The sequence below is a fragment of the Monodelphis domestica genome, chromosome 2, assembly GCF_027887165.1.
Source record: "Monodelphis domestica isolate mMonDom1 chromosome 2, mMonDom1.pri, whole genome shotgun sequence".
Classification (NCBI taxonomy): domain Eukaryota; kingdom Metazoa; phylum Chordata; class Mammalia; order Didelphimorphia; family Didelphidae; genus Monodelphis; species Monodelphis domestica.
In genome coordinates, this window is record NC_077228.1 from 5,714,763 (window position 1) to 5,736,957 (window position 22,195).

General features: G+C 38.6%; 1 protein-coding gene and 1 long non-coding RNA gene across 2 annotated transcripts in view; one reads left to right on the forward strand and one right to left on the reverse strand.

Annotated features, from left to right (window-relative positions):
* Window positions 1-22,195, forward strand: part of NEGR1 (neuronal growth regulator 1) — a 960,162-nt gene that overhangs the window by 822,172 nt on the left and 115,795 nt on the right. The window lies entirely within an intron of this gene.
* LOC130457028 (uncharacterized) lies at window positions 4,538-5,604 on the reverse strand. The gene is made up of 2 exons (XR_008915972.1): window positions 5,281-5,604; window positions 4,538-4,687 (listed from the first exon to the last, which is right to left on the reverse strand). It is a non-coding gene; the product is annotated as an uncharacterized LOC130457028 (long non-coding RNA).

Below are 22,195 nucleotides of genomic sequence, written 5' to 3' on the forward strand. Positions count from 1 at the left end.
AGCTTGCCTCTAACATATCTGAACCTCAAGAATCTGTCCAAAATGGCAAATTGCAAATATACTGCAGTTTGCTTTGGAGAAGGAAGTTCCCACACTGGGAGTTTGTGTGCCATTTAATCACAGTCCCTGGATGTTCTGATATACTTTCCAGTGGGACAGAAATGGACAGTAGAATTCCTAGGAGAAAATCAGAATCCATCAGCTCCTTTCTCTCTGCTGAAGCCATTCTTAGAAAAGCCTCAAGAGATTATTAATGCTGGGACAGCTCTCTCCCTCACCTCTAGAGAGTGGAGGAAAAGGAGACTGTCATTCTAGAAAAAGTATAGTAGGAAGAAGTCAGCGCCGACAGTGGACATAAGCAATGATGGGTCTCCTTTCACGAACTGTCCTCCACATGGAATCATTGTCAAAATAGCCGAAAGCAGCATTCTTATGGAGTGGCATCTAGGAAAAAGTGTGTCACCCTCACTGGGTCTGGTCGATGATGATCCTCCTAATTTTTGTTTTTAGTCCTGTCTGATTCTTCCTGACTCCATTTGGAGTTTTCTTGGAAAAGAGACTGGAGTGGTTTCCCATCCCACTCTCTAGCTCATTTTACAGATGAGGAAACTGAGACCAACAGTTAAGTGACTTACCCAGGGCCACACAGATAGTAATGTTTGAAGCCAAATTTGAACTCAAGTCTTCCTGACTTCAGGTCCAGAGCTCTGTCCACTGTACCACCTACTTGCCCTTAATCCTTCAAGACATAAAGATATCCAGATCAAAGAACCAAATCCTTGGTCTTTGCCATACCTGAGAGAAAGGTGAATGTGCTCAGTAAAGGATGAGATCTGTATATCTGCAGGAAAATTTATCCAGTTCTAAAAATACCAATATAACAAATAAAATTGTTTAGATAGATGTCTATGTCGTGTTCACATTGAATTTGAGATTTCTTGAAGTCAAAGGACATTGTTCTCTCTATTTTCTTTCTGTGGTTTTTTTTTCAGTATTAAGAAAGATCTAGATGCCAGACCAAAAAAATTTAAGTCATCAAGCATAAATTGAATGCTTATTAAGTGCAAACCAGTGATTTTAAGCAATGGAGATCTTTAAAAAAGACTCAAATGACCCCCATACACACACACTTCAAGAAGCTTAAATTCTAATGGAAGAATTCTCTATCAGTGTCTAAGTATATATAAGGACACCAAAAGCTAACAAAAATGTTAGACCTTGATAATGTCATCCTACCTGAACTCTATTCAGAAGAAAGTAACATTTTTGTTTAGACTAATCTTCTATCTTCTTGTTTGTTTTCCTTCTCCATATATAAAGCAAAAATTTCCCATTGAATATGATGGAAATGACTTCCTCTTTTCTCTGGTTTTCCATAAATCCTTTAATCAATCATTCAACAATTATTTATTAAGCAAGTACAACTTGTGAGACCCACTCTAGATACTGGGGATACCCAATAAAATCACACAACAGCTCCTACTCTCAAGATGCTTACATTCAAATGGGTGAATCAATAGGTCCATCTGGAAGTATATACTGAAGAGACTAAATGTGAATAATTCAAAAGCAGATAGATTCAAGGTGGTCTGGTATGAAGGAACTGGCTGCTGAGATGATCAGGAAGGGCTTCAAGTCAAAAATGGTTATTGAGGTACATCTTGAAGCTCCCTTGAAGAGAAATTCCAGAAAATATAGATGAGGGTAGAGGAGAATCCAAGCATGAGAGACAACCAATGCAAAGGCACCACCATGGGAGTAGGAAAGCTCTGTATGATGAATAGATCATGATAATAGACCCACAGATTGAGGGATGCTAATTTGGCTGGATTGCATAGCACAGGAGGCAGAGTAGTGCCCAATGAGGCTGGGGCTAGCTTGTTAAACTAGACAGAGGAGTTTATACCAAGAGAGAGACCTAGTCAGATACATGACTAAAGAAAAGCATTTTAGCAGCAGTGCCTATGCAGAATGGATTGGAATGGGGGGAGGTGAAGTAAAGGAACCAGAAGGGGGAGAGGCTCAAAGAAGGGAGACCATTTAAGAGGCCATAGCCATAGTCTAGATGAGAAGAGACCAATCTAATATGTGGATAGAGAAGAGGTCAGGCATGAAAACTGTCATGTATGCATAAACAAGATTTGAAAACAGATTGGATGCACTACATGAGGGAGAGTAGAGAGTCAAGGAAAATTCAGAGTTTCAAACATGGGAGACTGGCAGAGTCATGGAGCCTTTCATAGAAATTGGTAAATTTGGAAGAGAGAACATATGGAGAAAGCATGAGTTTCACTTTAAACATGGCTGGTTAGAGATGTTTCTGAGGCCTCTAGTTTGAAACATCCAATAGGTGTTTGTTCCTGGGAGTGTGACCCCCAGGGAAGAGACTGGGCCTACATATAGAGTTTTGTAAGTCATCAACATAAATATGACAATGAAACCCATGGTAGTTGATGACATCAATAGAAAGAGAATGTAGAGAGAAAAGGGTATTGGACACTCTCAAGGGAATACTCACAATTAAGGGGAATGAGAAGGATAGAATAGATGTTGGGGCAGCCAAAATGACTGAGGAAAAGCAGTTAGAAAGGAACCAAGAGACAATCTTGTCATAAAAAGCCAGAAAAGAGAGACTATCCAGAAGAATATGGTCATTAGTGTCAACTGCAGCCCAGAAGCAAAAGAAAGCTTTTTCAGTTTGGGGAAGCTGGAAGCCAGCTCAAAAAATGCTTGAACTTTGAGAGAAATGGAAAAGGAGGTGGCAAGGGCAGGCAGCTATTTCTCAGAGTTTGAGAAAGGAGGAGTGGTGTTAGGATAATGCCTGAGAAAATGGTGGGAACTTGAGAGACTTTCCCTCCCCTTAGATCATTCATCCAATTTATTGGAAACCACCTCTGAATTTTTCAACCTCTCAGAAGTCCTGGTGCTACACTTTGGCCACCAGCTTCTATTCCTCAATCTCCAGAACATAATCAGAAGCCCCACGTGCTGTAAGAGATGGGCACTCTCAGTTCTTAAATGGTGCCAATGGGATACAAGTTCTGACTGGAAAGATATCAGCTAAGCGATCTGACAGTATACTGTCTCTAAATTGGTCCAGAAAGAACCTACATTCCCAGGCAAATACCCATTAGAATAACCAGATAATCACTTCTTTTGGCTAGGGAGACCCATGAAACAGATTTAATAGATAAAATCTCAGGCTTCTTTTTTAACTGAAGAGGGAAAATGTTTCCTTGTTTGTTTTCATGAAATATGGTGATAAAAATTCCCTAATTCTATATAAACTGGAAGAAGGATTAGTTAGCTACCTGATGAATAATTCAGTGATTTGTGGGGCTTGCAGCTTATTTGAGAGCTAGAATGGAACTTAGAGGCTATCTTATCTGATGCTATCATTTTTTTGCTGGGGGGAAATGAAGACTAAAAAAACTAAATGACTTGTCCAAGGTCACACAGAATATTTGTAGCAAAGCCAACCAGTTTTCAAAGTTGATATGCAATAAATTTGCAGTCAAGAAAACCTGAGTTTAAATCCTAGCTTAGACAGGTTCTGTGTGACTCTGGGCAAGTCATTTACTTCTCTAGGCTTTAGTTAGTTTTCTCATCTTTAAACATAGGCTGGGATCAATGCCTTCTAATTCCTTTCCATTTTTCTTATGATCCAATGGATTTATGATTCCTGCTTTTTGAGACCACTGTGCTTTCCAATCCATTATACTGAAGGAAAGAAGCAAGTTGATAGAAAAAAATGTCTTTATGGCCCAGGGATGTGCCTCAAACAGCTAAAACAGGCTCAGGAAAGCCAACTATTAAATTTTCAGTATGTACATTTATATCCCCAAATTTGGCAAATGCTGCAAATGAGATCTTGTTTTATTGCTTGCCTTTAGTTAAAAAATTGAGAGAAAATAATAATAATAGATTATTTTTAAAAGTCACATACACATTTTTGGAGGGTTAAACATTAACCAGCTTGTCTCTGCATCTATGACAAAGACTTGTAAATGTTGGCATCAGAGATATCCTTGCAATTCTTTGAAGCTTTTGGACTCACCTCTCAGCCTGAGGTTTCTAAATGCACAAATAAATATATAAAATTTCAAGAGAACTCAATTATGTGAAAATATATTTATCTATCTACAATACATGGAATGTGTATATATATATATGTATATATATATGTATATATATATATATATATATATATATATGTTCATGACCTCCAAGTCCTCTATTTGGTTCACTTTAAAAACTCTCATTTGCTTTTTATTCAGAATAGATTGACTCAAGGGCTCTTTTGCTAAAGACACTACGTGTTTGGCTGTTGGTCAGGATGTTATAGTTTCATTCTTATTTCAGGTAATAGACAAGATGCTGGAGGAGGCCAGAAAGCTTCTTCTTGGCCAACTCCGTCGTTTTAAAGATAAGGAAATGCAGGCCCTTAGATCTGTAGTCACTCACTAAGCTCACCTAGAGAGAGCCGGTGTTTGAATATGTACAAACAGAACGATCCTATTCAAAAAAGGAAACGAAGTACAAGTTAAAATCTTTATAAAAGAAGTCCCATCCCAATGTAAAAGGTCAGGAATTAGGCCGGATACAGGGAATCCCGAGCATGCACTCAGTTTGCCAGTCAAAAGCCCTTGAGATCCCGCGATTTGTTAGGGTTGGCTTGTTTTTTCACCTAGAAACATGAAAGTAGCCCGCAGTGAAGGGAATGCATCACACCTGCCTTCTCTTCTGAAAGTTACCGGTTTGTCGGATGGATACCTCCAAGTAACTTAAGATCATGGCATCTCCCCTCCAGATCCACCCTCAAGCTCTCTGCCCTTTGCAGGGTTCCGGGACTTAGTAACTCTGGCCCAGGAAGTGGAAGAAAGGATCTTCTCCTGGCCGAGTGGGTCAGAACCACGAGCCTGGGGAGATCGCGCCTTGTGGTTGTTAGTGCCAGCCTCGCCCTCAAGTTTGCAGAACATTGTATTCATCCGAGCCTCTCAGCGCCCGGAGAGCGATGGTGACCCCCATTTTAGAACAGGAGAGGTTGAGGCATTCCCGAGGGTCCCACCGCGAGTAACTGTCAGAGGGGTTCTAGGTCTCCCAGCCCAGCACTCTATCCCTTATGCCCTACTGCCTCTCAGGGTTCTGGTTTTAAGAATCTCCGGTTTTGCCCTGTTTCGTGTTGTCAGTCTGTGGCCATGTCTGCGGTCTTCAAAATAAAAGTCCTTTCTTGTCCATGTTGCATGACTGTTGGTTGTCTCCTGGGTGTTTGTCTCTTACATGTGATTAATATCCAAAATGTGTGTTTCTTTTTATTCTTTCTTTCCTTTTTCCCTTTTGTAGACATTTTTGAGGCTCCCACCTCTAGTCCAGGCACAAGTCCAGGTCAGTATCCGCATACATGCCTAAAGTATGTCTGGGTACTTCTCTCCGTTTAACAAACAGCTTCACTGTCGCAGCACTAGGCAGAGCGCGAGAGCGCGGCGGCGGCGGCGGCGGCGTTCGTTCTTGAGCCCCGCGAGGGTGCCAGTTTCCTGGCTGTGTGTCTTTGTTCGCGCGGGCCCTGCTGGGAGGGTTGGTGTTCGCAGGTGAACATCTGCGCCCCTCTGCGCCCCTCCGCGCCACCTCAGGCGGCCCAAGCCAGGTGCTGAGCTTCCTCGACATCCTTGCAGCCCTGGGGTTCTGGGCGCTATTAAAGCCCTATTGCCTTTGGCCCGATGTTCCATTATTGTAAAAGCCTTACGAAACCGGAAGGCATTTCGGGTTTCTAAAAGGAACAATAGCCGGGGAAAGCCCGAGCCTCCCCTCTCCGAGTGTTATCCCGCTGGCCAGGGGCTCTCTCAGCCATCGAGTGCTCGCACTTCTTTCGCTGCTGCTTTATTTTCCGCTGCTTTCGAATCCCACCTCAAACACTCACTCTGGAAAGCCAGGCTGTTGCTCAAGTGCATTTTAAAGGGCTTCTTTTAACTGTGAAATGTTTTGTCCTTAAGTGATAGAAATAAGCCCAAGATAAAAGCTCTTGATATTAGCAACGTCTTTTATCTGGTTGTGCCAGCATTTGGCAGTTCGTTTGGGCTGTTGGCTATTTAAAGCCCCCAAATACAACTCAAAATGCTGAAGCGATTTCGTTCAGTCAAAATCCTTAAGGATTTCCAGTAAGTGCTGAGCCAAGAGTTTGTACATGCTACTCACCCAGGAAGAAGTGTGGGCCAAACTGCCTGGGCACATCCCCCACTCGGGAAAGCAGGAGATTTGACTGAAAGCTGGCATTGGGGGGTTCAAATCAATTCACCGCTGCACCCTGTTAGGTGCTGGGAATACAAAGATAAACCAAAATGAGAGTCTTACATTCTGGTGGGGAAGGGAGAGGAAGAACTTAGTATGTATGCAGCTCAATCAATAGAAAGATATACCAATTAAATGCAAAGTCATTTCAAAGGGACAAGGCAGAAAGGAAAAAAAAAAACCCCAAGGGAGATAGATTATCAAATAAGATGTCATGTAGCTGAACCCAAAGACTCAAGAGTGAGCTAAGAGGTCAAGGGAGAAGGAGAACATGCTAAGCACATGTATGGGTTGTTCAGAGGCAATGTGGGCAGAGATGTCATGTACAAGGCCAGCAAATAAGACAGTTTTCTGGCTGTGGGAAATCAGTCTAGAACTGGAGAATTTAGACCTGAGATAGTAAATACATTAACTAGAATCAATCAGATTTTTTTTTTTAAGGAAATTGTTCCTACTCTCAGTTGTTACTTGAATCATCTGGTGGTGTGTTATTTTTTAATTCATGTAGGCTTTATCTAGAATTTGGAATAATTTCCAGGGCAGCTGCCTTTAGATTATCCCAGGGCATTCTGAAGGGGGAACTGGGAGCATCATTAAAACCAGTGCCATTTCTGGAGATGATGCTTTTTCAAGGTCAAATGGGAAGTCAACGAAACTAGAACTCTTGAGCACTAGAGTGTGATTCTTCATCATTAAGCCTATAATTCATTAAAACCTGTTACCTCTGATTACTCTGAAGAAGCCTTTGACAAATCAGGGAACTTCTTGACCCTAGTTTCTTTATTGAAAATAAATCAAATATATACTTGCAATACACCGAACTCCCTCTTGTAATAGTATAGAGATTGGATAATTGGCTTAAAAGTCATCTTGGACCTATTTTTTTCTGTTAAGTGTAATTTTCAAGTTGATAAGGCTTTGACTTAATTCATGTCAAGGATAGATTCAAATGAATTTAAATACAACTATAAGTTTAAAATGTTGGAAAAAGGAAACGAGTTGGCACCTGTCACAATGGGCTTTAATTCTTTACATATATATATATATATGTATATATATATATATTATATATATGACCTGGCTTAAACTAAAGGGTAAGGAGTTCCTTTTTCAGTAAACCTCCTTTACCAATGGTCTTTCTTGTTACTGAGGGGATCTGCCAATGGAGTTCAAATGCTTCAAATGAAAAAATCACCTAAGTCCATTTTTCTTTTAGTCTAGATAATAAAGGATCCTGTCCAAAAGTAAAGCAAAGATCAGGCAATGGTTTTAAAGGAAGAATCCTCCACTTAATGTTGTTGTTGTTCAATCATTTCAGACATGTCCAACTCTTCATGACCACATTTGGGGTTTTCTTGGCAAACATATTGGAGTTGTTTGCCATTTCCTTCTCCAGCTCATTTTCAGATGAGTTAACTGAAGTAAACAGGGTTAAGTGGCTTGCCCAGAATCATTCAGATAGTAAGTGTCTGAGAACAGATTTGAACTCAGGAAGATGAATCTTCCTGACTTCTGAGTTGATACTCTATCCTCTGTGCTGCCTAGCTGGCCTATCTATTAAATGACCTCTTAGGTATTCTTAAATTTCAACATGTCAGTTATATAAAATTATGGATCATTTCCAAGAAGGAAGGGTGAGGTTATTTTCAATAGCTCTGTCATTAATGGAGGCGATAATTCAGATTCTTTAAAATATTCTAGTAATCATTTCATTTCCTATCTCTATTTGGGCAAATGAAGATAATGCAACATGATTCCAGATGGTCTTCTCAGAGCCAAATATTGTGGCTGGAGAATTAGGGCAGAGATAAAGTGGAGACCTTAATGGAAAGATTGGAGACACAGAAAAGAGTTGGATGGAACTCTATTCATATAAATTACATCCATAAACTCTGAACAAATGAATACACTGAGTCCAGAAATTATATTTTTTATACATTCCTGACAAGTCAGAATCTGTTTCAATTGGCAGGAAGGAAAATTGAATTATTAACATCATTATTCAAGAAAAAACCCATGCAATATAACAAGTAGAGAGATTAAAAGAAAATTCTGCTTTTGATCAGCTCCACAGTCTCAAAGTTTGAAAGGTAAGAGTCATTTTTCAATCTGAATGAAGCATATAGAGCATTTAAAAATTTAAGTCATTGATATTGCTATTTCTCCTCTCTAATCCTTCCAGTAATGACCACTATTTTTAATAGTGACTTCTATCATGACAACGGTACTGGCTAAATCTTATTTTCTTCCCATCTTCCAAGATAAAAGTGAATGCCTTTTTATGATGCATACTTCTGTTGATTTTAGTGTTCATAATGGTCCAGTTTGGGGGGAAATGTCCAGTAATGTAGGATAGGGTTGGTAAGAAAAAGAGGTCAGTAGTCCAAAAATAGAAGCCATTATCTTTATCATAGCTTATCTATTTAAACTACAGAATTTCACATATTCTGTAATATTAATACAACCCTTAGCAAAATGACTTTTTTGTTCCTGTGTTGGTCACTGCTCACTGATTTAGCCTCAAGATTTAAAGGAGGCAGCCTGGTGCAGGAGAAAAGATACTAACATGGGAAATATAGTATGTTTGTTCAAATCCCAGCTATAGTTTGAATCCCAGAACTACTGTTACCTGTGTGACCTTGGGCAAATCCCTTCTTGAACTTCATTTTCTTCCTCTTTAAAAGAAAGGCATTGGACAAGATTATCTCTAAAGGACGTACCAATTCTGAATCTGGTACTGTCACTCCTCCTGCTTCTGTCTACACAATATAAAAATAATTATATGACAAGAAAATGTTTTACTTGGGCTAGTATTGCTTTGTGTTGCATAGTCTAAAAGAATCTATTATATAAATAAAAGCTCATTCATTTCAATAAGAATCTATTGAGCACCTGCTGTGTACAAGACACTCTTTTGAGGAGAGAGATGGAAGGCCAAGAAGAAGAAGAAGGAGGAGGGGGAGGAGATGAAGAAGGAGGAGGAAGGAAGGAAGGAAGGAAGGAAGGAAGGAAGGAAGGAAGGAAGGAAGCAAGGAAGCAAGGAAGCAAGGAAGCAAGGAAGCAAGGAAGGAGGAGAAGGAAGGAAGGAGGGAGGGAAAGGAAGGAAGGAAGGAAGGAAGGAAAGAAGGAAGGAAGGAAGGAAGGAAGGAAGGAAGGAAGGAAGGAAGGAAGGAAGGAAGGAAGGAAGCAAGGAAGGAAGGAAGCAAGGAAGGAAGGAAGGAGGGGAAGGAAGGAAGGAAGGAGGAGAAGGAAGGAAGGAGGGAGGGAAAGGAAGGAAGGAAGGAGGTGAAGGAAAGAAAGAAGGGAAGGAAGGAGGTGAAGGAAGGAAAGAAGGGAAGGAAGGAAGGAAGAAAGGAAGGAAGGAAGGAAGGAGGGGATGGAAGGAAGGAGGGAAAGGAAGGAAGGAAAGAAAGAAGGAAGGAAGGAAAGAAGGAAGGAAGGGAGAGAAGGGAAAGAAGGAAAGGAAAGGAAGGAAGGAGAAGTAATCCCAAGTATTCAAGGAACTGCATTCGAAGGAATAAATCATACAAATAGACAAGTGGAAAGTATGTATAAAGTAACTTCAAAAAGATCAGTTTGACTCAAACAACCAAATTTTATTGAATGCCTACTAAGTGGTAGGCACCATGCTGGGCATGTGGGGATACAGATAAAAAGCAAGAATGTTGCCCTCAAAGGACTTATATTCTAACAGTCGAAATTAGATGAACATTGGAATGACTATATGAAGCATTTTAACAAACAGATACACTTATTTGGAGTGGTGAAGGGCTTAGATAATTGTGAGGATCAAGAACAGTCTTACATAGGTAACACATAAAGTGGTCTTGTGAAACAGATTTGTCTGGTGACTCCAGAAAGAGACTTAAAATACCAGTACTTTCTAATTTACTATAAAAATCCCATTTTGCATTTATCTTCTTAATCTTAGAAATCATCATTCATTGGTCCAAGAGAATTGTGATCTTGAAAATAATCCCGTTTTCTAATGTATACCCCTGTTTATACTAAAAGATTCTTCCTTCCTTGCGTTTTCAGAACACTGAAAGGAGCTTTTTTCATTATTGACTCAGTTCAGGAAATGAAATTTCTTGAAGGTCATAGAGATGGGGTTGATGAATTGGTAAATGGTATTTATGATTACAGTTCTTGTGGCTTTATGAGACTTTTTAGATTTCCCAAACTCTAAAATGCCACCAGATCTTCACAGAACTGAGGATTCCTTTGTAGAGCTTAGGAAAGTGTGGAAAAAGAAAGAAATTAAGTCACATGTCCAGAGGTCATACTGCAAGTTGGAGGACAAAGTTAAGGTGAATATTTTCCAAACATTTTACAGCTGTGACTCACTTTAAGCAATAAGTGCCTTCCTAAAGAGTTGAACATAAATTGCAATATTGGTGAAATGGAACTTAATGAGTCCAACATGTAGTTGAATAAGAATTCACTCTACAAAGTACCTGACAAGTGGACATCTGGGCTTTCCTTGACTACAATCAATGAGGCAGAAGCCATTACCTTCCGAATCAACCCCTTTAAAATGTACTCAACAGAGGAGGTCATTTAAAGTAAATAGGACATAAATCCTGTTGTCAAGTGAGTAAGGCCTGCCCAATCACTCCATTCTGTAAACTCCTATTTTTATTCTTTGGGATATCATAGTGTAGAAGATGCTTGAATTTCGCTTATGGTAGCAAACTGAACTGACTTTCCATCTCTGAAAAACCGTAAGCAAAAAGCAGAGCTGTGTAATATCTTAGAGCAGGCATGATCCCATGTCATAGGAAGTTTAGGATTATAAACATTTATCTGTGAGTGGAGATATGAGATCCTGCAAAGCAAACTGTTTTATAGCATTAATTTCAAATTTATTTTAAGGTCTGAGTTTTTTGTAAAAATAAAAAAACCTTCAAACAATCAAGCTCACATTATTCTCTGATTGTGAGATTATAACTGTTTTTGAAAGTTCAGAATATATTTCAGAATCCTAATTAATATGCTCACATATAATGAATTCAGATATTAATTATAATTATCCATAATTACTTGATTAATTTTCCAGATAAAAGCATAGCAAAAAGTATGATGCAATTTGGGATATAATGTTCTTTATTAAAAATGAAAAAAAAAAAGAATTCTCTCTTCCCTGCTTCCTAGTAGTTATTCAGTCCATGATTTTCCAACACAACTTCTGCTCTGCCTCAGAATTCACTTTTTACTTCTTGATTTTAGTGGAATGCTTGTACTAGTTCAGAATATATCCCTCCTCCCACCTAAGGATTATGTTAAAGCAACAAGGCATGATTGGAATAGTTACAGAAGAGCAGGATTCATATTAGTGATTTTAATTCTACATTGATTATCAGAGTCCTTTTCATTGGCACAATCATCATCCTTAACGATGTTTGTTGCATTTCCATTTACACAGTGATGTGCTGGGTATGTTCAGATTGATAAAGAAAAAGAGTTCCAATCCTTGGTCCTATTGAGATACTCTCTTCTTGTGGTAAGGAAGCTCACATGGCAGGAAGGTTCTAATCATACTTGAAGGGGTTTCTCATTTTCATTGATCAGTATCCCTACCAAGATAATATGTGGACTGTGTTCTTTGGTGCCTCAGTTTCATCATCTATGACTTTTGCAAGCAAGTGGTTTGCACATTGCAAAGCATGAGGTTCATTATTTGCCTTTAAAACAAAATCAAGAGCTCATGGAAAATAAGGGCAGCTGCCTATAAGCAGATCTCCCCAATGGCCATTCTGTAGTCTCCAACTGCTGTGACTCCTTAGTATGTCTTTTATGGAGGCTTTCATGGTTATTCCTCATTGATGAATCCTCTTGATGACAACCATTATTAAGCATTGATTTCCTTGTTTATGCCAGGACCCTACAAATGGAGTGGAATTGCTTCTCCCTCTCATGCCTTTCTCTAATGGTTTCTCTACAGCCATGCACTGTCACCCTCTCTATAGATGGTGAGAAGATGAGAGGAAAGCAGATCGTATCAGACCACTTTTGACACTTTAAGCCAGCGATAGCCCAGTCCAATCTCATAGCTATAAATTGGAGCTCTTTTTCCTTAGTTATAATACCTGACTTTTATGTTTCCTCCCCTGAACTCAAGGGGTCAAACCAAACACTGCTCCTTCTGAATTCTGACTCATATTATGGTACTGCTGGGATGGATACTCAGAGAAACCATCCACAAGCTAGGAACACTTTGCCCCTCACAACTGCCAAAAGGATCTATTTCTCCAATGCTGTGACACCATAATCTATTGGACTTCCATCTCTCACATTCTACTGACTTGCCTCCCCCAAGAAATAGTCCAATGACTACTTTTGCAACTAGTCCTCCACCCATTCACCTCATTGTCCCTTCAGGCACTAAAGTTTTCATGGATCCCTCTTGACATTTGTTCAGTTACCCATGATTACTTCCCACCATATCCAGGATAGGGAAATTAGACTTACAGGATGAAATCTGGGTGAGAGGCTCAAGCATTCCATCAATGTTGTCATGTGTGTTGGTAATAAGCCCAAAAGGTTTTGTTTGTTTCTTTGTTTTTGTCTTTTCTACATTTTAGATCATTGACTGTGTCCACATAGTACAGAAATGACATCTGCTCTGTCCCCAAATCAGTAAATTCAGTGGTTTATAAGTGGAACATTTTTTTGTAGTGTTATGTAGAGAAATAACCACTTGAGTGGATTATTTCATTTAATTAATTCAGTCAATATACATTTGTTGGGTAAATTTACAAAGTAAATACTGTGTTATTATGATGGGAAAGGAGATGCTAGCAGCCAGAGTGATGAGCAAAGTCTTCCTATAACTGAGTGGAACTGAAGTCACACAGCTATTCCATCTACACTCTTTACCACAACAATGGAATTATTTTTTTTCCATAATTGATTTCCTATCTCACTTCCCATTAAAGCTTTTTTGAGTCTTTTTTCTTCTCATTATTCCCACACCATGTACTTCATTCTCAAGCTCAATTGGTGACCTTGCTTATTGTGGAATTGAAAAAATTGAAGAGATTGAATGTGACTTCCCTCTTGTCTCTTCTTCATCTTTTTACACCCATTAAAGTTATCCCTCACTCTCTTCCCATATCTCTGCCTGAAAATCAGATGGTCCTTTTCCAAAGCCAATGCACCTATGTTATCACATTGAAACCTCTATCATTCCTTTTGTATCTTGGCTTTTTAGTATTACTTTGTACAAGCTCACCTCCCTAATTCTTGAAAAAGAAAAAAAAACTTCAGCAGACCCTGCCATTAATTCAAGCTATATTTCTTTATGTTTTCTCCCCTTTTCAGTTATACTCTTGGATTAACTACACTCCCTGCTTCAATTTCCTCTCCACTCTTTTGAACCCTTGGAAATTTGACTACCAATCACATTATTCAACTGAAATATAGCTCTCTGAAGGTACTGATGAGGTCTTTGTTGATGGTCTTTTTCAGTCTTTAAAAAAAAACACTAATGATTTGTTACATTCAACCACCTCTTCTTCATACATATTTTCTCATCCTTGAGTTTTTCTAACACTTTTATTTCCTTGATTTCCTACCTGTCTAATTTTTCCTGAATTTCTTTTAGTATTTTATCACTGTTTCATGCCCCCTACCCATGAGTTTCAGCTAAGACACTATTAATTATCTCCTATTCTTCTATTTCTAAACTTTCTTTTGGCAACATTATTGAATTACATGAATTTAATACTGTCCTCTATTCCAGTGACTCATATAATTTTAAAACCAGACCTAGTCTTATCTCTGAATTTCAATCCTGAATTGTGGAAGACTTTTAGACATTCAGAATTGTATGACCTGTAGGCATCTCAAATCCAATATATCTAAGATAATTCATTACCTTTGCCCCCAAAATCCATTTCTCTTCCAAACTTCCCTGTTTTGGTAGAGCATCACTGTCCTTTCTGTTCATAGTTGTTGTTATTTCTAATTTGGGGTTGTCCTTAACTGACCATTCTTCCTCATCCCACACATCTAATCAGTTGAAAAAATCTTACATTTCTGGCTCTTCCATGGTATATCTGGCTCTTCTCTCTAATAAGACAACTAACAGCTTAGTTCAGGTCCTCTTTGACTCCTAATTTTATTGCTATGGCCATCCCATTAGTGCTCCCCCTCAAGCCTTTCTCTGTTCTAGCCTGTCCTCCATACTGGTGTCAAAGGGATTTTTCTTAACTGCATATCTGACCATGTCCAATCTTTGCTCAAAAAGCTCCAGTGGCTTAGTACTATCCCTAGAATCAAATTAAAAACTCCTCTCTTTAGCTTTTAAAGCCTTTCACAAACTTGTGCCAACCTATCATTCTAGCCTCACTGAAAATTTCTCCCCCACTTGCATCCTACAAACCACTGACCTGGACTTCTCTCTTTCTTGATTATGACACCCTCTCCTCCACGGCTGAGATGTATTTCTAGAATCATGCTTTCCATTCTCAGTGTATATCAAAATCTTCTTCATGTAGTCTCTATTGGTTACCCCCAACATTCTTCATTAGGGACCCCCTCCCTAACTCTCCTTTATTTAACTACTTTGCATTTAGTTGTATTTATTCACTTTATGCTTGTTATGTATATGAACACACATATACATATATACTTATGTGTAGAAATTATTTCATTCATTATATTCAAGTCCCCAGTTCCTAGCATTGTATTGGGCACATAGTAGGAATTTAATAAATATCTGTTACTTGATTGTATAAGGTGGGAATAAGAATAAGCTCTGAAAGAAACTGAAGGTTCTAAGCAGTCAAGATGAGAAGGGAGTACATTCCTTTCATTGAGAGTATAGTGACTGTAAAGTAATGGAGACAAGATATAGAATGTCATTTGGGAGGAACATTAAGAAGAAGAATTTAGCTGATCTGAAAAGTTCCTGAAAGGAAATAATATGAGAAATGCCTGGAAAGATAGGTGGTAGCCACATCACACAGGACTTTGAATGCCAAACAGATTTGGATATTGCTATTTGTTCCCAGAGGAAATTAGGAACCACTCGGGTTTCTTAAAACAGATATTGACCTGCTCAAGCTTGTTCTCCAGGAATATTGGTTTGGATATTCTGTGGAGAGGACACACTTGAACCAGACACTATGTAGGAGTCTGGGTCAGTAACCCATTGGAGAATTGTTGGCATTCTCATTCTCAACCAGAAATCTTAAGCTATACTATGGTAGAACAATTGCTACAGATAAGCATAAACACATTAAGGACTTTTAGGTAAATAGTTAGTAAGAAAACACTTACACTGTTGGCAGAACTCAGAAGCAAAAGGGTACACTCCAAAGCTTAATGGCTAGGGATAAAATGGGAATATGCATTTTAATAGATTAGAGTGTGAAGAAATTAATTAGCCAAGCAAGACTTCACAGATGATGCTTAATTTCTATCCACCTTGAAAACTGGCTGCTTGTTTTAGTTCTGGATTAAATATATATTGGATATTGTAAAAAAATTGGTTGAGAATTAGAAACTGGAATCTGTTGTTTGAAATCAAAAGACCTCTACCTTATTTTGTTTTGTTTTGCTTTTAGCACACTCAATGTTATGAAAATTTATAAAGTACATTCTATGTATGAGAAACTTTACTACTCTCTGGAGAAGGGACAAAAATGAAATAGTCCCTGATCTATGAAGCTTCCCAAAATCATTGTTCAAGGGAAAATGTGCAAATAGATGAGTTAAAACAAAATATATTTGAAATAAATGTAAAATACTGGGGCTCCAGTAATAACAAGAGGAAAAACAAAACTCAGATGTAGGATATGAAAATTCAGCAGAGCCCTGAAAGAAACCCCCCATTCTAAGAAGTACAGATAAGTTAGGGATGGATTTCAATCATAGAGGATACCCTGTATAAATATACAACAAAGGGAAAAGAGGCCACTGGCCAAGGGTGGACAACCAAAGCTTTTAATTTCTGGATAAGGCTGAGAATAATAAGACATGGAATGAAGGAAAAGATACCATTCTTTTGTAATTATAATAATTCTTTGTGCAATGATTGTGAGGATATTTGCCATATGACCTCCCAAATGGATCAACAACATGGGACAGAAGGCAGAGCTCTTAAAGATAGGTTGACCAGATCCTAAGTCCAGGCCATTTTATCTTACATGAAAATGAAAATGAGAAGCCATTAGTGCAAGTCCTGCTGTCAACTCTTCTTCACACATGATAGCCTTGAAGAGAATCCTCAAAATGTGCTTATATGCAATGGAGCAGAAGAGGTGAACTGGAAGAAAGATTTCCTTCTGAGAATTCAAGGATTTATGCATTTAAATGCAAATAATCATGGAGCAAGTTTAATTAGTTGTATTGATCTTCAATATCAAGTTTATAATAAAGCATTTATTTAAAAATAGATCCTCCCCCTCTTGCAGTCATTTCTAAATCCTTACAAAGAGGATAGGGGTAGGAGAAAAGTCTGGGTGGCCCTCAGTTTTTTTCCTGTTGATTCCTTGTTATGATGCATCTGTTTCTTCTAAAGATGGAATAGTTCTTTTCCTTTCCATCAATTGTAATAACCCAGGAAGATAATAGGATAATAAATTTAGTATTTAAAAGACCCTTAAAGCCCATATGATCTAACCTTTTCATTTTATAGATGAGGAAATGGGCAAGAGAAGTCAAACAACTTACCCAAAATCACACTTATAGATATTGTTTCAAAGATGTGATATGAACTCAATTTCTTTAACCCTAAATCAAAAGTACCTTCCCTCTAAGCATTCTACTTCTAATATCTTTCTTTGTCCCCTTGTTTTGCTCAAGAAGCTAATGGGCATGGGGAGATTATTATGAATAATTTCAGATATCCCAACAGTAATTTTCTACCAGCACTGAATTTTATGGCAAATTGATTTATCGTAATAAGACTAAGAAAAAAATCTAACGAACTGTATTTTAATTAGGCATCCTACTTGGGGGTAGGGGCATAATGAGCTGAGCTATAAAAATTATTTGATAAACACAGATGGAAATAGGAATATAAAAGTCCCTAATATAATAGATAAACTCTCAATTGACCCCCCTGGTTGATTAGATCTGGAATCTATACAGGAAAGAGCCAGAGATATGAGTAAAGCTTGAAGCATTTAAAGTAATGGCTTTCAGTCTGGTAAGTGATTAGGCTTTCAATAATATATGTGCTAGACAGTTCCCTCTGTTTGTGGAGTTAGGATTCCATCAGAGAATTCAATACATGCAAGGAAGGCCTGTAACAAATAGTTAGACGAGTTAGGAATATTTTAAGGGAGTTTAGTTCAGAGTGGGGAATTTCAAGGAGAATGACCAATTTCAGCAGCACATATTTCAGGGTAGGAGAGCCTTCCAAGTATTTTTTAAATGATGACAATAAAGGAATCATCTATCTTGCCTCTGCACATGGTCTGCCCCAAGCAAGAGGTCCCTCTGCTTTCAAGTTCCATTCAACAAACAACTATTAAGGGCCCACTATGTGCAAAGTGCCACATTCACAAAAACTGAAAAGTGGCAGAAGCTCAGCACCCAAGGTGCTTATAATCGAATGATGAATTTCACATATACACAGATCCATGCAGGATAGGATAGGGCAGGATGAGATATAATGGCATTGGATAAGAGAAGACAAGAGGATTGGGAATGCCTTTTTTGGAGGGGATGACACCTTAGCTACAACTCTAAGAAACAGATTCCAGCCTATGATGAGGAGGAAAGAATGTTTCAATGTAATAAAGAAGATTTGAACAAATGTTCCAAGGTAGAGGATGAAGAGATAACTTTGGGAAGAGCTGAAAGGCTCATATATACAGAATGTATTCATTCCACTCAAACTGTACTGGCTAGGTTGTTTGGTTCCAAACTGTAGAAAACCTTAAATGTTGGACTAAAGAGTTTGGATGTTATTCTGTTTTTAAGAGAGCCATGGAAGGTTGTTGGGAAAGCAATTGAAATGCTTAAGATTGTGCGATGGAAAGTTTTCTTTTGGTGGCAGCTATTGAAAGATAGATTGGAGAGGGAAGAGACTCCAGTCATAAAGGGCATCTATGAGGCTATTATAATAGCCCTGGCCTTCTCTATATATACCCTCTAGATCCATATTTATATATACATACCTTGTATGCAGTTATTTCTATGGTATCTCCCTCATTAGACCATTAGTTCCTTGAAGTCGAGAATGATGCTTTTGCCTCCTTTTTGCATCCCTCATGCTTTCAATGTGCTAATCATATACCACGTTCTTGATAAGTCAATCCTACACATTTGTTGATATGAAGAGGTATTGTTGAAGACAGTGGCATGAAGTAAGGAGAGGGAAACAGCTACTGTATCCCAAAGAGTTAATGAATAAAAAGAGGAAAGGACTAACTTGTACAAATATGTTTATGGCATCTCTTTTTGTAATGACAAAGAATTGGAAATTGAGGGGATGTCCATAAATTGGTAAATGGCCAAACAGATTGTAATACATGGTAGTAATGGAATACTACTATACTATAAGGAATGATAAGCAAGATGATTTCAGAAAAAGCTGGGAAGATCTGCAGGAACTGATACAGAGAGAAATAAGCAGAACTAGGAGAACATTGTACACAGTATTGGCAATATTGTACAATTATCATCTGTGAAAACTTGGCTACTCTCAGCAATGCAATGATCTGGGACAATTCTGAAGGACTTTTAATGGGGAATGCTATCTACCACCAGAGAAAGAACTATTGTCTTTCATATCAGTGTATCTTTGGTTTTATTTGGGGGTTTTGGTTTTGTATGAGTGTGCTCTTACAACAATGACCAATATGGAAGTGTGTTTTGCATGATAATAAAATATTTTAATAAAAGAAAAGGGAAGCATTCAATAAATATTGTAGCGATAGACTATGAAGGACTTGACAATGATTGGAGGGAGTAAGGCAAAAAGAACAATTAAAGAGGTTTTGAGATTTCTAGTCTAAGTGACTGAGAGGACAATGATATCCTCAAAAGAAGGAAGAGAGGCTGAAGGAGCAGTAGGTTTAGAAAAGGCAAGAAAATGAGTTTATTCTTTGGAAATAGTACTTAATGGCAGCTTTGAATATCCATTAACCTAAAACAGAATCAAGAGGATCTTGGTTCTTCAGAATGATTGTCAATGATTGCTTCCCTGATAATAGGAATGCTATCTTTCTTTTCTGTCTCAGCATTGCTAAAAAATATGAAATGATTTCCAGTGGGTTTTTATATAGGATATGCTCATCATGGCTTGACAACCAGTGATGCTTTTTTACAGCATCATTTTTGGCTGTTAGAAATTGTGTTTCCTGGCAATTCAGTCCTCTTGTAACATTTTCCTTTGGAAAACCACTATGTGTCTCATTAAGGTATGAATGATTTTTGAACCACATATTTTCCTAACTAGTTCCATACCAACAGGGAAATATTAGGTTTCCTGTGTTCTCAGTGTAATGCTAGGTATTGGCAGTATAAAAACAAAGAATCAAACAGTATCCTGACAGAATTTGAATTCTGTTGTACCAGGGCAATAATATTTAAAATTCTACCCAAGTTGTTCACAGAATTGTTTGTTTAAGTAAAGGGAATCTTCACCATGCTCCTGAAGCATTTGGGTGGATGAATTTGGCATCTTTAATCCTAAGAGCAGAACAAAGCACTAACTTCCACTTGTTAACTACATCAGTACTTATATTTCTATAGAATTAGTGAGTCATAGTGAATAAAGTTTGGACTTGGATTCAGGTCATATCAGGTTAAAATCCTACTTTTATCACTTGCTATCTGCCATCTTGAACAAATCACCGAACCCTTATGGACCTCAAGAAGCTCCCTAGCTCTTATCTATTGACACTTAGATGTGTTGCAATCTGAGTCATAGAAAGCAGTTTCCATTCTGGGAGTTCATCTCAATGATCAAAATCGTTTTCACACATTTTTCTACTGATATACTGAGGGAAATGTGATTTGAATGGCTACAGGAGTAAAATTCCAAGCATGGGTGAAGTTAAAAGCAGCAAGTAGCTAGAGGTGTTATAGTTCAAGCAGCATAGGAAGTTGTAAGAGATGGTCCCTAACTACTTTTTCACCACTACATTTCTGTTCCTTGAAGTAGACCATTCCCACTAATCCCTGCAGAAGAAGAACTTAATCCCCTAGCTCCTTCAGAAAGATGTCATGACAGAATAATAGATTTCATACAATGTAAATTCTAGGGGCAACCTTAGAGGGCATCTAGTCCAGCCCCTCCATTTACACTCAAGGAAACTGAGACTCAGAGAAGTATCATGTGGCAGAACTCTGATTGATTCCAATCTATTTTTAAGAATGGCCATCTATGTCTTAGATCTATATCTGAGCTTACTTCAACCCTGGGTCAGTAGCAAGGACTACTAGCCTTATAAACCCAAACTGACCCACATTTTTGTTGGGGTTTGAAGACCTCTCTCACTCTTTATGCCAAAGACAGCAGAATCTTCAATCAAGATACACTTACTTTCCTAAGTCTATTTTGATTTTCTTGACTTGTATTTTTCCAAGTTTACTTTCTTTATATTTCTTTCTGCTCTATAAATGGATGTAACACCAAAGGGAGAGATTAAACACAATTTGGGAAAGTACAGTCCAGTTTCCTGTTGGCATACATCCTAAGCCACAATACACTGGCTAGGCATGGAGAGGTTAATGAAGTACTTTGGAACACAGTAGGCATTTGTTGAAACTAGATTCCTGATGGTCCCATGATGACTTTATCCTCTGCAGCACTGTTAAGGGCCACCCTTCTCAACTGAAGATCTATCCACAGCCACAATGAACCTCGCTCCATGTCACTAGCCCTTTTCCTCTTTCCCATCTCCTTCCTCTCCCTATTTCCCCTTTTCACTTCCTCACAACCAGATCCCTTTAGAATTATGCTTTGAATCCCTGGATTTTGGATTTTTATGCTCCTCTTCTTAGAAGAACATCCAGGGCTGGATATATAGATATGAGAGGCTATTGTCAAAACCTGGCATTTTAATCCATGGAAAGAATGATGTTACCAAGTGCAAGAGTCATTCCTATCTCCCTACACCTTACTCATTATGCCCCATGTATTCTCTGATCTAACCGAACTGGTCTCTGTTCTTCCACACAGATGACATCTGTCTCTCACTCCACACTTTTTCCCTGGCCAGGTCCCATCCCTGGAATGCTTGAGCTTCTTAGCTTCCATTCTTGGCTTCTCTAATATTCTCTGAGATTCAAGGCAAATTCCACCTTTCCTCTATTTACTCTTGCCATCACTAGTGGATTTCCACTGAGCTTCCTTTCCATTTGCACCATAAGAATCTTGGAAGGATGGAGTTCTTGCCATGTTACTCTCCCACTGGAATGAAAACTCTAGAGACCAGGGACCATGTTTTTTTCTCTTTCTTTGTAGCTCAGTGCTTAGCATGGTGCCTAGCTCTTAATAAGCATTTGAGTACTTTTTGTATACTGACTGACAATCTGAGAGACTGTAAAGAGAGAAGAGGGCCCAGGACTCAGCTTGGCATGTTGGAGTGGGAAGGGGTACTGAGAGTTCCATGGCAGAAGAACATGGATAACTGCAGGATCAGAGACAGAAGGAGTAAATCAGCAGGGTCTTGGACATTTCCACCACCTTGGTTTCTGGGAATGCTGAAATCAGGCTCAGTGGTTAGCTTAGTTCCTACCTCAAGTTGGTTCCATCAACATCACATCCAAAGCCAGTGGGCAGAATTCCTAGCCCCTACTCCGCAGGTTACTTTTGCCTAGTTGCCTTCCACAACCTAGATGCCTGGAATCATGGATCTGGGTGGCTTTGGGCTCAGGACACAGGCTAGGCACTCTGTACCACAAATGAAAAAGAAAGCCCAATGAGGCTCCGCACCAGGTCCGT